The sequence below is a fragment of the Cebus imitator genome, unplaced genomic scaffold (genome assembly GCF_001604975.1).
Source record: "Cebus imitator isolate Cc_AM_T3 unplaced genomic scaffold, Cebus_imitator-1.0 Scaffold14, whole genome shotgun sequence".
Lineage (NCBI taxonomy): Eukaryota > Metazoa > Chordata > Mammalia > Primates > Cebidae > Cebus > Cebus imitator.
Genome location: NW_016107329.1, coordinates 8,178,041 through 8,196,108, shown reverse-complemented (window position 1 = coordinate 8,196,108; position 18,068 = coordinate 8,178,041).

The following is an 18,068-nucleotide window of genomic DNA, read 5'->3' as shown; positions in this document are numbered from 1 at the left end:
TCTGACCTTGTTTGGAAATAGAGTCTTTGCAGATGTAGTCAAGGTAAGATGAGGTTGTTGGTGTGGGCTCTGATTCAATATCACTGGTGTCTTTTAAAAGGAAGACAATTTGAACACAGGCACACACACAGAGAACGTCATGTGTGAATGATGGCAGAAATTAGAGTCATGAAGCACAGGCCAGGGAACACCGAAGATTGCCAGAGATTACCAGAGGCCGGATGAGAGGACGGAGCAGCTTCTCCTGCACAGCTTTCAGAAGGAGCCAGCCCTGCTGACCTCTTGACTTCCGACTTCTCGACTCCAGAACTGTGAGACCACAAGTTTCTGCTGCTTAATCTACCCAGTTTGTGGTACACAGTGAGGGCAGCACTAGGAAACAGATATAGATTTATAGATGATAGAGAGACTGATTGATTAATGACAGACGAATTGATAGATGATAGGTAGATATATAGACAGGAGAGATAGATGGATGATAGATTGATAGATACATTGATTGATTGATGATAGATTGATAGATACATAGATAGATGATAGATGGATAGATAGATATACAGATAGATAGACATATACACAGGCAGCCAGACAGATAGGCGAATAGACAGATAGGACAGATTGATAGACAGATAGATAGACGGACAGATAGGTGACATGCTGTGTATCCACAGCCTTTTTTTGTGTCTGCTGTAAAGTTTTCACAAGGTTTTAAAACTTTTTATTGCCATAAAATCCACACTCGGAAATGTGCACGCATGGTGTACAGACTGATCACCCCCGCCTTCCCAGAGGCTCCCACTGCCCTTATTTCTATCAACATAGATGAGTTTGCTGGTTTTGGAATGCATAAAGAAGGAATCATGTCATGTGTGCTGTTCTGTTTCTGACCCCCTTTGATTATCATTATGTCATGTAGTTCATCCATGGTATTAAGTATAGCTACATTTTATTTATTTTCATTGGTAAATAGTATTCTACCATATGAATACCTCACAGTTTATCCATTTCACTATTGAAAGACATAATGATTGTTTTCAGTTTGGGACTACTACAAATAGTATTGCTATTTTTTGGTGCATATTTAGTCTCTGGTGCACATTTGTATGTATTTCAGGTGAACGTGTTGCAAGGCGTGGAGTCCCTGAACTGCAGAGCCTACTTAGGTTGGGTTTTAGGAAAGACTACCAGTTTCATACATGAGTTCCAGCTGCTCTGCCTGCCTGCCACCATTCCAAATTACCATTTTTCCATCTTTTCATTTTCTGCTTCCTTCTCTCCCTCCCTCTCTCCCTTCTCTCCCTCCCCTCCCTCTTCCCTTTCCTCTTCCCCTGCCTTCCAGCCTTCCTACCTTCCTGCCTTCCTCCCTCCCTCTTTCCCTCTTTTTTCTTTCTTTTCTTTTCTTCTTTTCTTTCTTTCTTTCTTGAGACAGTCTCACTCTGTTACCCAGGCTGGAGTGCAGTGATGCGATCTCGGCTCACTGCAACCTCCACCTCCTGGGTTCAAGCAATTATTCTGCCTCAGCCTTCTGAGTAGCTGGGATTACAGGCTTGCATCACCACACCTAACTAATTTTTTTATTTTTAGTAGAGACAGGGTTTCACCATGTTGGCCAGATGAGTCTTGAACTCCTGAACTCAAGTGATCCTTCTGCCTCAGTTTCCCAAAGTGCTGGGATTACAGGCATCAGGCAACACATATCTTTCTTTTATTCTTTCTATCTCTATCTGTCTGTTCTGTCTTCCTCTCCTTTCTTTTTTACTTTCTCATAATATTGTAGTCACTCTGGTGAGTATGTAATGCTATCTGTGAAATACTTTTTCAAGTCTTGGCTTTTTTGGTGTTCTTTTAACATTTTTTTTTCTTAAAAGTATGTAGGAATTGTTCATTTTTCTGACTATAAGCCTCGTGTTAGAAGTATGTATTATGGTTACATGTATTGCGAAACCCTTAACTTCTTTGCGGTTCGCATTTTCCCTTTCTTCAATGTGATTTTGATAAACAGTAGTTTTTGATTTTAATAAAGGAGAATTTATCTTTTTTGCCCTTTCTGGACAGCATATTTTGCATTCCGTTTCAGAAATCTTTGCTCATCCTAAGGTCATAAAGATTCTTCACATTTCATGTTTAGATCTTCAACCCATTTGGAATTGATTTTTGTGTATGGTATGAGGGAAGAGTCAAAATGTATTTGTAAAACATGGACATTCCAATATTTCTGGAACATTTATTTAAAAAACTATATATTATATATAATATACAGTTATATATATACATATACATAATACATAATCTACAGTTATATGTACAGATACGGTTATATACCCAGAATATCTCTTTATTTAGGCATTCTCTCATTTTTGTCTATAAAATTTTCAACTTGTTTACGTTTGTTAGATTAACTTTTAGTTGATATCTTTTTGATACTAGTATATTTCACATCATTTTATATATCTTATCCTATTTGTTTATTGCTGCTTTATAGAAATGCAATAGCTTTTTGTATGTTAACTTTGTTACAAGTAGACTTGCTGAATTGGCATATCAATTTTAGTAGTTTGTCTATAGTTTGATTTTCTACACACTCGATCGTGTTGTTGTAAATAAATACAGTTTTATTTCTTGTCTAATCCTCACACATTTTCTTTTCTTAAAATTTTGTCTAGAAACTCGAGTAGAACAATTCAGTAGAAGTGGTGATGGCAGTCTTGTTTTCTCATGACTGATCTCAAGGTGAAATACTTAAATAATCTACAATAAAAAATGACAATTTCAGTAGGCATCACTATAGATCATACTTATCAGATCAAGGACGTTTTCTTTTATTCCTAGTTATCTTTTACATCATATATATATATATATATATATATATATATATATACATATATATATATATGTTGAATTTTATCAAGCAATTAGTTTTGTACATTAATATGACCTGATTTTTTTAATGCAGTGAATTACAATTGCCAATTTTTGAATGCTAAGCCAACCTTCCATTTCAGGAGCAAATCCCGCTTTAGTTTGATGGATTATACATTTCATACATTGACTGTTTTGATTTTTTAATATTTTGTTCAGGAATTTACATCTACATAAAAGAGATGGCCCATAGTGTTCCTTTTTTGTAATCTCCTCATCAGACTTTGGTATTATGACTTTGCTAATATCACACAAAGTTGTAAGTACTCCCTATATTTCTGTTACTTAGAACACTGTGTAAGATTAGTATTTTTTTTCTTTCTCAAATGTTTGGAACATTTTACCAGTGAATCATCATGGCCCTAATTTGTGTGTGTGTGTGTGTGTGTGTGTGTGTGTGTGTGTGTGTGCACGCATGCATGCGTGTGTGTGTGTATGCAAAGTAATATATTTATTTGTAACACTTAGGGCTCCTCAAATTTTCTGTTTTCTTCATTTTCATTTTGGTAGGCTGTGTTCTCCTAGAAATTTATCATTTTTCTACAAATTTTTAAATGTCTTAGTATAAGGGTTATATATAATATCTCTTGATGTAAGGATAATATATATTATCTCTTGGTATATGGGAGATATATTGTCTCTTGGTGGAAGGGTGATATATAGTGTCTCTTGGTGTAAGGGTGATATATAGTGTCTCTTGGTGTAAGGGTGATATATAGTATCTTTTGGTATAAGGGTGATATATAATGTCTCTTGGTATAAGGGTGATATATAATGTCTCTTAGTATAAGGGTGATATATAGTGTCTCTTGGTATAAGGGTGATATATATTGTCTATTGGTGTAAGAGTGATAATATATAGTATCTCTTGGTGTGAGAATGATATATAGTATCTCTTGGTATAAGAGTAATATGTATTATCTCTTGGTATGAGGGTGATATATATATTATCTCTTGGCATAAGGGTGATATACAGTATCTCTGGTATAAGGATGATATAAATTATCTCTTGGTATAAAGGTGATATATATTATCTCTTGGTATAAGGGTGATATATATTATCTCTTGGTGTAAAGGTGATATATATTATCTCTTGCAATACTTTCAATGTCTGTAAGGTCTACAGTGATGTTCCCTTTTCATTCCTAATTTTGGTAATATTTTTCTTTTCTTTATCTCTCTCCAATGCTCTGAATCCTGTCAGGGACATACCATTTTATTAATATATTGAGGAAACCAACTTTTTTGTTTCTCTACTATCTCTATTATATAGTTTTAATTTTATTAATTTTTTGTACCTCTATTATTTCTTTTCTATTCTTTAGGTTTAATGAGTTTGGGTTTCCAAGTTACAGAGATTATTTAATATTTTGCCTTGTTACATGTGTGCAATATATAAATTTAAGGCTATAAATGTCCTAAGAGCAGTTTTCACTTCACCCCTGAAATTTTATTATGTTGTATTTTCATTATCGTTTAATCAAAAATATTTTATAATTCCCCTTGGGATGACTTCTTTGACTCATGGGTTTTCTCCAAGGCCATCAGTTAATTCCCAGTATTTGTAAGTTCCTGGGTAGATTTTTATTGATTTCTAGCTGAATTCCACCATGTCCACATCAGATAATCTTTGTGATTTCAATGTTTTGAAGCATATTTTGGCACAACATATTTTCCATTTTGGTAAATGCTTCTGTATGCTGCAGAAAAAGTTCTATTCTCCAATTGTTGATTGCAAGTGTATTTATTTTGGGTGCAATTAAAGAACATTTGTGTTTCTTAATTTACTACATTGGCTTCCTGAAGGAGAATAAAAGAACTGTAGAATTCTGAAATCCTATGTGGCCATCAGAACAGCAGCTCTGCTTCTCAGGCAGGGTCTCAGCCACGCAAGGGGCAGAGGTCTCTCCCATCCCTTAGAGGTACACGGTGTGAGATACACTTGTTCTTCTTTGTAGTGGAGCATAGAAATATTTTAGGATGTGTAAACCTGCTTCTTTCCTGTGGTGCAAATTCCCACGTTGACCCTCCCCTCATTCTCATTGTGCCTTGCTCTTCTTTGCCTGGGGTTGCATCCATCCTTCTCAGAGAAAGACTGCAAAGCTCAATGCCAAAAGACCTTTAACTGGTCTCCTTGCCTCTAATCTCTTACCTCTGCAAATAAGATTATTTTTCAAATCATGGTCACATCACCCACATCCTTAAACTCCTTCAAATGGCTTCATACAATGGGCACAATAAATTCCAAACATATTATCATGGCATGGATGCCGCACGACCAAGCCCTAGCCCTAGCTTCCCTCAACTCCCTGAGCTTCTGCCTCAACTCCTGATGCACTCCGTGGCCCAGCTAGACCCGGCCACCAGATGTTTAGCACAATGCATTCACTCTCAGGACTTTATTTTGTTCCACCAGCAGGCAATGCTTACCCCTCCTAACCAAAGCTTCTTCATTCTTTAGGCTTCAGCTCCATCTTAGACTCTACAATGAAATTTTCCCCGAACCCCTTCATGGTCTCACATTTGTTCCTCCTCTGAGATCCTATTCCAGTTTCTTCCTGCAAGTCCAGTTTCTTTTGCATATGTGGCATATTCTGCCTGTCTCTATCTGCCCCACAAGAATGCCAGCTCCTGGAATATAGAACCCTGCTGAGAGCACTTTGTGTATCCCCAACAGGATTTCACATTGAACTTTGCAGACTTACTCCATAAATGAATGCAGAATGGAATCATCTAGGATCTGTTACTGTTCATAAGAACTTGTAAAGTACATGTACTTCTTAGAACCAGTTTTTCGAGTGGAATGAGTCATATGAGAGTCAGGATATATCAGTGTGATATTTTGTAAGTCTAAAGCAGGAAGCATTAAGAAAGAAGTAGCTCAGAGTTAGGGATAAACAAGATTAAGTAGAAAGGGAAGTATGGGTCACCTTCCAACTCAGAAGATTAGAATTTCCACTTTCCATGAATTAAAAATAAATCTATGATCTGAAATCAAAGGATGCGGTCAAAGCTCCCCCCTTCCTTGGAAAGCCTCTTGAAGGTCAGCACTTCAGAGTTTGCCTCTGTAGCCCTGAGTTCAAATAGATCAGCTGCAAACTTGAGATGCTCGAGATGGGAGCTAGAAAATTGCCTGAGAGATATTACAACAAAGAGGCAGGTTAGACATTTCTCCCTATTACACTTCATGTTCCTAACCCTTTCTGGGAAGAAAGAGAAAAATGATTCCATTGTACACCAAAATTTAGTGGACTTCTCATTCACTCAGCAGTGAGGCTAGAGACTTTGACTCGAGGTTCTACTCTGCACATCACCTGTAATCTTTTTTTTTTTTTCTGCCAACAGCTTCTGTTATTTCTTCCTCTGAAATTAACCTCAAATTAGACATTTCCTCTCCATTCTGTCACCTCCAATCTCCTCCTGCCCATATTGTTTCCTGGCTGGCTTTCTTGCCATGCATGTCTCTCCTCTCAAAGCCACCCTCAATATTTTTCAGCTATCTTCCTCAAACAAGATTTAACCAGATCACTCTGTTCTGAAGATTGCATCATGGATTCATAGTGCCTGAGAAGCCATGCTCCATTTTCTCTGTCTAGTTTTTAATCCATCTGTAATTTGGGCCCACTAATTGTGTGTGATTCTATTTCCTTATTTCTACAATGTGAAATTTAGTTCAGAAGTAGCATAACACTATGGTTAAAAAAAAAAACATTAATCTGGCTTTGTGAACTATACGCTAGTAAATGATTCAATATACCTAAAATGCTTACAATGATACTACTCCTAGTCAAAACTGTAGGTATGGAGAAGTGGATAATTATTAAGATCAAGTATGTCTGCTTTCCTTTTTCAGCCCTGAACTCGCTCATACCTCTCCGTTTTATAGCAGTGTTTAAACTCTGTAGTCTTAACAGACTGTGACACATCCCAAATCACTCACAAAGATTTAGCTCTTCTCTTCTCTGGACTCTTACATCTTGTCCTTAACATCCGTTCTTCACAGACAGCCCCTCCTGCAACATTTTTGGAGTAGGTTATGTTGAAATCCCCAGCTAACATTTAATCTTCATTCATTCGTTAACTCATTTTCTCAACAAACATCTCTTGAGAACATGTGCATGGTTTACGACTGGTTACTCAATAAACACATCCTTGGTTGACCTGTAATCTGTACCCTTATAGTAGGAAAATAAACTTTAAAAAACGTATTGTTTCCTTTAATTTCTGCAACATTCATTAAGCTCCTATCTTTGCGTTTAAAATGCAAAGATAAAACAAGAGTCCCTGTCCTCAAAGAGCTCACAGGCTAGCAGGAGAGGCAAACCTACAAACTCATCGTTTTAGTATCATATCATCAGAGCTTACATTCTATCACATTCTGGAAATGTTTGCATTATTCCTCTTTTTGATAGAATTTCCTTGCTACCTTTGCAGTGGGCAGAATAATGGATCCCCGAGATTCTGAGTCGATTCTGCCTCTGGAACATGGGAATAAGTTATATCTCAGGGCAAGGGGGATTAAGGCTGCCAATGGAACTAAGGCTACTTATCAGCTGATCTTGAGCTAGGAGCCCCCTTCAGTGGGAGCTGGAGCGATCTTCCCCCCAAGTCCAAGGTCTTGTCTCAAGATAAGCCTTAGTTACTCCTCAGCTGATCTATAAGGGTCTTTATAAGCGAAAGGGGCAGGCAGGACAGTCAGTGTCAGAGGAAGGCTGTGAATGGCTTAGCATCCACTGCTGACTATGGTGATGGCACCTGGCCATGAGCTGAGGAATGACAACTTGCAACACCTTGATTTTAGCACAGTGAGACCAGTTTTGGACCCTGACTTGCAGAATTGTAAGACACTTGTAATAAATAGCAGCAAGAAGAAACTGATATGTCCTTAAAAACCAGGGTAGCAATTATTCCGAGTATCAGCATTGGTTCAGGCTAAACTAGGTAAAGGGTTTCAAAAGCTTTACACTTATTAGAGTGAGGGAAAAAGGTGCCATTGTAAACAGGCGAAGACTTCGCAGTTGCACAGTTATCATGGTTGATCTAGGTCCCTAATCCCACAGACTTCCTTCCCCTCAGCTGCGCTGTTCAGGCATTCTCTTTTTTTTTTTTTTTTTTTTTTTTTGGAGACAGAGTTTCGCTCTTGTTACCCAGGCTGGAGTGCAATGGCGCGATCTCGGCTCACCGCAACCTCCGCCTCCTGGGTTCAGGCAATTCTCCTGCCTCAGCCTCCTGAGTAGCTGGGATTACAGGCACGCACCACCATGCCCAGCTAATTTTTTGTAGTTTTAGTAGAGACGGGGTTTCACCATATTGACCAGGATGGTCTGGATCTCTTGACCTCGTGATCCACCCGCCTCGGCCTCCCAAAGTGCTGGGATTACAGGCTTGAGCCACCGCGCCCGGCTGTTCAGGCATTCTCTACAGCTCTGATCGCAAAGCTGATGTCAGCCTGGGAGGTGGGAAGGAGCCTCCTTCAGTGGGAGCTGTAGAGACATCCCCTGAGTCCACCTGATTCTATCCCTGCTCAGAACTCCCCTCCCAGTGTAGTTAAGAGTTACAGATTTATTTCTGTGAACAGGCCTCTGTCTTCCCCTCAAGTAAAATAACTAGGTCCTCTGTTGTTTGCTGCTCCTGAACTGTTTGGTCTCTGAATTCCAGTCCTCTAAGCTTTCTTTTCATGCAGCCCTTCCAAGGAATGCAGCTCTGAGTCAAGACTTTTCACCCTTCTGCAAAATCCTCTTGACACCAAACACCTGACCATGGGATTTCCGAATGTGCCAGCTCCCAGGACGTCAGGCTGTCTTGCCAGGACGCCACCTGCTAACTTCAGTGTCGTGACGTGTTTGTCAAGCCCAGTGTCATTCAGGCCCTGTCCCTGGGCTCCATGATCTTCCTGACGGCTCACAGGCTGCCCTTGCAGCTCAGGACAAGCTTAGTCAGTTAGGATTTCCTTGCCCCACAAAGCCAACTCCATACTTACCCAGTCTTCAAGATCCAAATGTCTTTTCCTCAGCAGCTGCCCTCCACCACCTTGGGGAGAAGGCAGTAGCTCTAGCACTTTGCAGTCTTCCGCTGCCTTAAAATGTCACCCCCCAGCTGGTCTCTGTGTACCCATCTCCCCCCTGCCCCACAGACTCTACCACAGTGCACCGAGACGCCCCCGACCCTCCCGCCTCCCCCTCACATCCCCTGGGACTTGGTCATGTATCTGCACTTGCTTTCTTAAGGAAGAAAAATGTTTCTTCCTTGTTTTTGAGACGGAGTTTCGCTCTTGTCACCCTAGCTGGAGTGCAGTGTCACAAGATCAGCTCACTGCAGCCTCCATCTCTCGGGCTCAAGCAATTCTCCTTCCTCAGCCTCCGGAGTAGCTGAGATTACAGCCGCATGACACCACGTCCGGCTAATCTTTTGTATTTTAGTAGAAACAGGGCTTCACCATGTTGCCCAGGCTGGTTTTGAACTCTTGAGCTCAGGCAATCTGCCTGCCTCAGCCTCCCAAAGTGCTAGGATTACAGGCATGAGCCACCGCGCCTGGCAGAAAAATGTTTCTATATGCTTTTTTCTTACTATATTTTATTGTGGTAAAGCACATATAACATAAAATTTGCAACCTTAACCATTTTGAAATGTGCCATTCAGTGACATGAAGGACATTCACGATGTCGTGCACCCATCACTACTGTCCCTCTCCAGAACTGTTTTACCTTCCCAGATGGAACCTCTGTCCCCATGAAATACTCCCCATTCCCCGCCCTCAGCCCATGGCAACCACCATTCTGCATTCTCTGTGATGGTGACATGGCTAGCTCCTCCCCCTCCCCCATAAGTAGAATCATACAGGATTTGTCTTTTTGTGTCTGGCTTAGCTCACCAAGCATAACATCTTCAAGGTTCATCTATGTCATAACCTGTGTCAGAATTTTCTTTCTTTTCAAAGCCTGTTTGTATATACCACATTTTGTGTATCTTTTTTGTTGTTGTTGTTTTAAGACAGAGTTGTGCTCTTTCACACAGGCTGAAGTGCAGTGGTGCCATCTTGGCTCACTGCAACCTCTGCCTCTCGGGTTCAAGTGATTCTCCTGCCTCAGTCTCCCCAGTAGCTGTTATTAGAGGTACGCACCACCATGTCCAGCTAATTTCTGTATTTTTAGTAGAGACAGGGTTTCCGCCATGTTGGCCAGGCTGGTCTCAAACTCCTGACCTCAAGTGATCCACCTGCCTCAGCATCCCAAAAGTCTGGGATTACAAGCATGAGCCACCATGCCCAGCCTTGTGTATCTATTTGTCTGTTGATCGACAGTTATAAGTAACCCTTGAACATGGGTAGAGAGGCATCTGTTTGAGTCATTGCTTTCAATTTCTTTAGGTACATACCCAGAAGTGGGTTAACTGGATCACATGGCAATTCTACGTTCAACTTTCAGAGGAACTGCCATGCTGTTTTCCACAGGGGCTGGACCATTTTATAATACATTTCCACCAGGAACACATGAGGGTTCCAATTTCCCCACATCCTGGCCAAGGCTTCTTTTCTGTGTTCTTGTGTGTCGCTGTCCTGAGGGTGTGGTCCATGCTCTTTCCTCACTTCTCCCCTGGCTCTTTTCCTGCAAGCCGTAAACATGCAGATGCGCCCTCCGGTCTTAGCGGAAACTTTCCTTGGACAGGGTTTCACAGGGATGTGTATGACCGGATTTTTATTATTATGCAAATCAGTCTGTCTGAGAACATTTGGGGATCAGAGAGTTTAAGGACAGCTTGGTGGGTCGGGGGAAGCCAATGAGCTAGGAGTGCTGACTGGTGAGGTCAGAGATGAAATCATACAGCGTCAAAGCTGTCTTCTTGCACTGAGTCAGTTCCTGCATGGGAGCCAGTTTACCTGTCTGGGTGGCGCTGGCCAATCCAGTAAGTGCAGGGTCTGCAAAATATCTGAAACTAACCCCAAATTCTGAAAAGTAGTCCAAAGTCATTTGGTTTAGCCCATACCTCACATTCTCTCCTTAATCCAACAAAATACGACATGTGTACCCACTACTTTTATGAAGCTTCCGACTCGCTTTTTCTATCCTCATCCAACACAGTTCCCTCTGGCCCTAGCACTCCCAGTGTGGCTTGTGGACTGGTATCATCAGTGTCCCCTGGGAGCTTGTGGGGAGGTAGGCTCACCAGGCCTCCCCAGATGTACGGAATCAGATCTTCAGGGACAGAGGTCCCCATGTGGTTCCCTAGGCTCAAGTCTGCAGGGTTGTAACCCATTGACACCCCCTCTTCCTTGAGATGTTCTTGTCCATGGGCACACCCCAAGCTCCTCTCTCAGGATGCATCTCCTGCTTCCTGGAGGTTGCTTCTCAGCATCTTTGCTTGCCTGCCTCTTTGACCTCTCTCCCTTGACTTTTGAATCTTCCTGGGTTCTGTTCTTAGCCCCTTCCTTTCAGAAACCCAAACTGTTCTTCCAGCATCATATCATTCATTCATATGACTTCCATAACTACTTATATAACTATTGGTCATGAAACTACCTCCAGCTTAGAGCTGTCCCTTGAACTCTAGGCCTATCATTTTATCTACCAGGCTGACCTCTCTAGCCTCATCTCCCTACTGAGTCTAGGAACCCCAGCACAGCAGAATCAAATGCCCCTAAGCTTTTCAGCTCCTTCTTCTTAAGAAGACACCATCGTCTTCCTGGTTACCCTGGGGTCCAGCTCTAATTTCTGCTTACTTCTCTGTTACAGTTACGTACCAAAACCTGTTGATTCTGTTTACAAACACTGTATCTCAGACCTCCAGAGAACTCCAAAACCTTCCTCTCTCCCAGACCTATGCCGCACAGTTTCAGAGGGTCTGTCCTGGGAATCTCCCCCACAAGCAGTTCTTCTCAAAATCTCCTTTCTTCTGGGATCTGCGTGGCACTGCTGTGATGTAGCAATTCATCTTCTGTTACCTCTGCAATAGCCTTTAACTAAATTCTCACCTCTAGTCTCAGACCCCTGCTACCTGTTATTCTTCAAAAATATATATAGTCCTGTAATTCCTCTTACTAAAAACATGCAGTGTCTACCCATTACCTATAAACTGAGGTCCACCCTCCTACAGAATACATTCGTGATCTTTCATAATCTGTTTAGAGTCTACCCGTTTTCTTAGCCTCGTCTTCCAGTCTGTGTTCTAACCCCATGTTTTCCAACCCTGCTGTCCACCAGTATCACCTGTGGAGATTAAGAAACCAAGGCATCTCTGCCCAAGACTGGCCTAAATCATGAACTCTGGGAGTGGAATCCCAGCACTGGTAGCATAAAAATTAGAGGATGAACAGATGAGAGTTCCTGAGTTTCAAGGGCACATCCCTCCCATGGCATCCTGGAAGATGCCACCTTAAATCTCTACTCTATGACACAGAGCCATCTCTACTTAGGAGAAAAGAAGAAAGGCAAAGAGAGAAGAAACATTTCTCCCTTTGCAAAGGCAGTCTTTCTTGTAATATCCATAATGGTTTCACTTTTATTCTCATTTAGTAAAGATAAAAGCAAATGTAAGAAGTCCAGTAAAATATGTTCTTCCAGGAATTAAGGTATGCCAGGGGACGCATTAACTTAATTAGTCTATATTAATAGAATGAAGGAAAGTAACAGCATGATCTTGAGGGTGTACCATAAAAGCATATTTGTTGTCTAGCTATAAGAGAAAATAATAAAGTCATGTGTGTGAGGGTGTGTGGGGGTTCAGGAGGGTGAGGGGCATAGACTTGTATTCTCTTCTTTAACTTTGCCTCTGAAGACTGACTTCACAGATTCTCCAATTTGGAAGAGTCCTCAGTGTGAATAAGATTTAACAAATATTCTGAATGGCTATGGCTGTGAAGATCATTAAAAACATCCCAAGCAAACTCAGAAAAGAAAAACAGAGGATTTAGTCCTATATTTAGCTTCTTCTTTAATTTACCAAGATGCCATATTGAATTTTCTATCACATTCTCTATGAATCTTTCTGATTTGACCCTTTCAAATAGTAAAATACATTACTTTTAGTATTATCATTTTAAAAGACTACTATCTCTTCCCAGTAAACCACCAGTTATTAAAACAAACAAACAAACAAACAAACAAACAAACAAACAAACAAAAAAAACATGATTCTTAGCCTTTCGTTGAAAAGGTAGACTAAGAAACATATAAAAGAATTCTAAAACTTTCTGATATATTCTTTTGGAAGATGGTTATGGAATCATTGTTTGTAAATCCTCTTGAAATTTCACCCACTTCCCAATAAAAGCTCACAATGCAAGTAGGATAGCACAACAGAAAATAAGCAACATTTGCAACAAAACTAGGTGACAAGATACTGCCATGACATTCAAAATGCCAGAAAGTGACCCACAACAGCCACAAGACCTGAGTGGCATCATCATCTGTTTGGCAGCAGTGGGGCAGCTGCTGGACCTCAGAACAAGAGAACCACTGAGAAGTAGCCTGCTCATGCTTCCTAGGCGTCACAGGACCCTGTATGAGAACCACAACACAAACAGCAGGTGCTTTCTTTCCTTATGCTTGGGTTAATTTTTAAAAAATTTTTATTTCCATAAGTTATTGGGGAACAGGTGGTGTTTGGTTACATGTGTAAATTCTTTAGGGATGATTTGTGAGATTGTGGTGCACCCATCACCCGAACAGCACACACTGCACACAATTTGAAGTCCTTTATCTCTCACTTCCTTCCCACCCTTTCCCTCTGAGTCCCCAAAGTCCATTGTCTCATTCTTATGCTTTTGCATCCTCACAGCTTAGCTCCCACTTGTGAGTGAGAACATATGATGATTGGTTTTCCATTCCTGAGTTAACTTCACTTATAACAATAATCTTCAATCTCATTGAGGTCGCTGTGAATACCATTAATTCATTACTTTTTATGGGTAATTGGTATTCCATCATATACACATACTATAGTTTCTTTATCCACTTGTTGATTGATGGGTATTTGGGTTGGTTCCATGTTTTTGCAATTGTGAATTGTGCTGCTATAAACATGTGTGTGCAAGTATCTTTTCTGAATAATGACTTATTTTCCTCTGGGTAGATACCCAGTAGTGAAATTGCTGGATCAAATGGTAGTTCTACTTTTCTTTCTTTATGCAAACTCAAACATGTGGATGAGTGCTAGGGATCCACTCTCAAACCAACCAGCCAACCTCCCTCCAGGACTCAGTGCTACAAACAGGAGAAGCTGCTGGGAATAGAAAACAAAAGAGCAGGACAGAGATGGTAGGGAGGAGAGAGAAGAGGGGAGAGGGAGGGACAGGGGTCGTGGGTGGGTGAGCAAGAACCAGCCCCACACTTCATGGTTTCAGGAAAACAACCCCAGAGGGAGGTCCAGAGCCTGGAGCTGAAAACGTTCTTCAGACCCATCTCTCCCACCTAAGAATTCGGGAAAGTGAATCTCAGGTAAAAATTAGCAACAGAAAAGGGTTGCAGAAGTCCCATAAAAAGTTACTTCAAGGAAAGGAACAAAATATTGTTCCTACAGATAATGAGATCATCTTTGTGGACGATAAGTCTATAAAGCAGATGAAAAATGAAGCCCACAGTATTTCAAAATGGTCTAAAATAAATTAGAAATTAATAGGAGACATGAAAGATCAACATAAGTCAGGAACAAAGTGACAGAATTCAGGAAAGAGTTAAAACTTTAAAAAAATTTAGAAATGAGATTTAAATTACAATAAACACATGCCTATATAGAAGATTAAAAGAAGGAAGCTTTTAAAAATCAAAAGAAAAAAAAATCAATAAAAGTGGAAAAAATTTGGATGATTGTGAAAGAAATTTCACAATATGTATAGTAGAATTTCCCAAATAAGAAACGGTAATGACTAGACTTCATAACTCAGTCAACCTTTCCTGAAATAAAAGGGAAGACTTAAACTCTCCATTGAAATGGAACACCACAGTCCTGAGCATATGGAGCCAGCATACCAAGATATCAAATTCCCAGAAAATTACTGATTTTTTTTTAAAGAGGAAAAAAAAATCCTTTGAATATCTAGGCAGAGATCAGTCAACTCATAAAGAAGAGAAAATCAGATTTCCTTCAGAGTTTTTGACAACAATGTTGAGTAATATGTATATTTATGATGCCCAAGGGAGAAAATGTGAGAGCCAAAGACTCTGTATTTCACCTGTCAGTCTAAATAACAGAGAGGCTCTCTAGAAGAAAATGGTGTTTATTCAGGAACAAACATTGCAATGGGAATACGTGTGCCATAGAAAACCACGTGCATATTCAGAGAGGTAGAGGAAGACAAAGACAGAACATTTTGTAGGAAAACGAAGAGGATCACATGATTGTTTTCAAATAATTATCCTTGGCAACAAGGGTCAATAACAAGGATGAGGAACCCCGGGGCAGACGGGCAGTTGTTGGGTGGATGTCCTCGAAGAAGGATTTTTTTGTAAGTAGGGTTGCAATGATCTTTATGCAAGGTTGTGGCTTTTCCAGGCTTTTGTGGCATTTCTTGTTATCTGGCATTTGTGCTTAGAATTCTTTCTTCATGGCCTGCCCCAGCTCTACTTGTCAGAGCTTTCAATGTAAATTCATTTCAATTCTGACAACTTTCACACAGCAAATGACTGTCAAACATTGCAAATAGGTATAAACGTGTAGAACATTGTTATACAGGGAACATTGTTCTCATTAGCCCTCTCTGAAGAGTATTCTAGAGTATGGGCTTCAAACAACTAAACTCAACATAAGGACAGGTGATGAGAAACATCAGAGAAGTCATAAGGTAAAATTCCATGGGCATCATGGAAGATGTGTCCTTCACCACCTGTCAGCCAGAAATGTCAGCCACAGAAGGTCCCTGCCAGTCAACGCCCCCAAAACACACTTAGAAGATAATGACTACAAATTTTTATTCACAATGGTCATAACCACCTAGATCACCTGGATAATAGTCTTCTATTTTTAAAATGGCAAGAGGAGGCTGGGCTCGGTGGCTCATGCCTATAATCCCAGTACTTTGGAAGGCCAAGGCGGGCAGATCTTTTGAGGTCAGGAGTTCAAGACTAGCCTGATAAACATGACAAAATCCTGTCTCTACTAAAAGTAGAAAAAAAAATTTAGCTGGGCATGGTGGCAGGTTCCTGTAGTCCCAGCTTCTCGAGAGGCTGAGGCAAGAGAATCACTTGAACCTGGGAGGTGGAGGTTGCAGTGAGCCAAGATTGAGCCACTTCACTCCAGCCTGGGTGACAAAGCAAGACCATGTCTCAAAATAAATACATAAAAATAAATAAATAATAAGAGGAAACTGTAGCCTTTTGTTGATACACAGTGAAATCATCATTAGGAATGTTACATCTTCTGGGTAGAGAATGTGACACATACATTACTATTTGCACTACTGCCTCACTTCTGTATATTTAAAACACAGTTTCCAAATGGTTACCAGAAATGACTCCTTTCTTCTACATATCCTTTTGGCGCTTTCCAAAATTTCCCACCCTGAACACTTATTAGTTTCATACACCCCCAAAAGTTTTAATAAGGGGAAAATGTTTAAAAGCTAACGAATAGTCACTTAAAATAAAGAGTCCATTTATTCTTTTTTTTTTTTTTTTTTTTTTTTTTTTTTTTTTTTTTTTTTTTTTTTTTTTTTTTTTGAGACTGAGTTTTACTCCTTGATGTCTAGGCTGGAATGCAGTGGTGAGATCTCAGCTCACTGCAACCTCCATCTCCCGGGTTCAAGCGATCTCCTGCCTCAGCCTCCTGAGTAGCTGGGATTACAGGCACCCACCACCATGCCTGGTTAATTTTTGTAGTTTTAGTAGAGACCAGGTTTCACCATGTTGGCCAGGCTGGTCTCGAACTCCTGACCTCAGGTGATCTGCCTGCCTTGGCTTCCCAAAGTGCTGGGATTACAGGGGTGAGCCATTTCGCCCAGCCTATTTGATTTTTTAAATTCTGTTAGTAAAATAACTAGTTAAGGAAACATGAGCTTGAATAAGTCTCCTCTAGCAAGACCTCACATTAGAAATAAGAAAGGCTACCTCTTTAAGGTGAATTTTGTTAAGGTCATCATCCCCTTATGAATCTGGTCTTTGGTGTAGTCTATTCCCAGGAATATTCTCTACAGCTTTTTATATTTTTCCATATCGAATACATGCAAGAGATGAGATATTTCACAAGAAAACTAAAGTCTGGAGGAAATTCTTACAGCAGCAGATTTTAAAAATGCAATTGATTGTTGATCAGGAAATCCCTTAGCTTTGGGCAGGTGATCTCAAGTCCTCTGCTAAATCAACTACTTCTGTATTTCAAGACAGTTCTCCCATATACCTTCTTTTCCACTTTGAAATATGTTAGAATGTTTCCTAATGACTTTTCTCTCCACTGCCTTTCTGAAGCAGCAGTCTACCCGGCAGCAACGTTGGTCCAGTCCTGTGCCCCTCCTGGGGGAATTTCCCGTTATTCTTCCCAATACCTGCACATTCCACCTCTCCTCTCCACTGCCTTGTTCCTGCTCACTCAGTTCTCTTACTCTGTTCTGATTACATGTAAAACTAAAACTAAGTGAAACAAGGGTACCCCTTAAACTGAGCAGCACCTCAAGTTTCATATCTCTCCATGTAACCTTTCAAAGTTGAATTCAGGCTCCTGCACTTCCTGCTTCCTTTCCTTAACTCTTTCTGCTGTGGATGGAGGGGTCTGACATCTCCGGATACCCAGCTGGCTTCCAAATTTTCCAGCTCCCCATCGGATCTCTTGTCCTCTGTCCTCCCAGACTGCACTGTCCTGTTTCTTGGAACACCTTGCTAAGCAGTTTTTTCCATCAGTGATATGGTTTGGCTCTGTATCCTCACCCAAATCTCACCTTGAATTGTAATAAACCCCACACGTCTTGGGAGGGACCAGGTGGGAGGTAACTGAATCATAGAGGCGGGATTTTCCCACGCTGTTCTCCTGATAGAGAATAGATCTCAGGAGATCTGATGGTTTCATAAAGGGGAGTCGCCGTGCACATGCGCTGTTGCCCCCCATCGTGTAAGATGCGCCATTGCTCTTCCTTTGCCTTCTGCCACGATTGTGAGGCCTCCATATCCATGAGGAACTGTGAGTTCATTAAGCCCCTTTCCTTAATAAATTACGCAGTCTCGGGCATA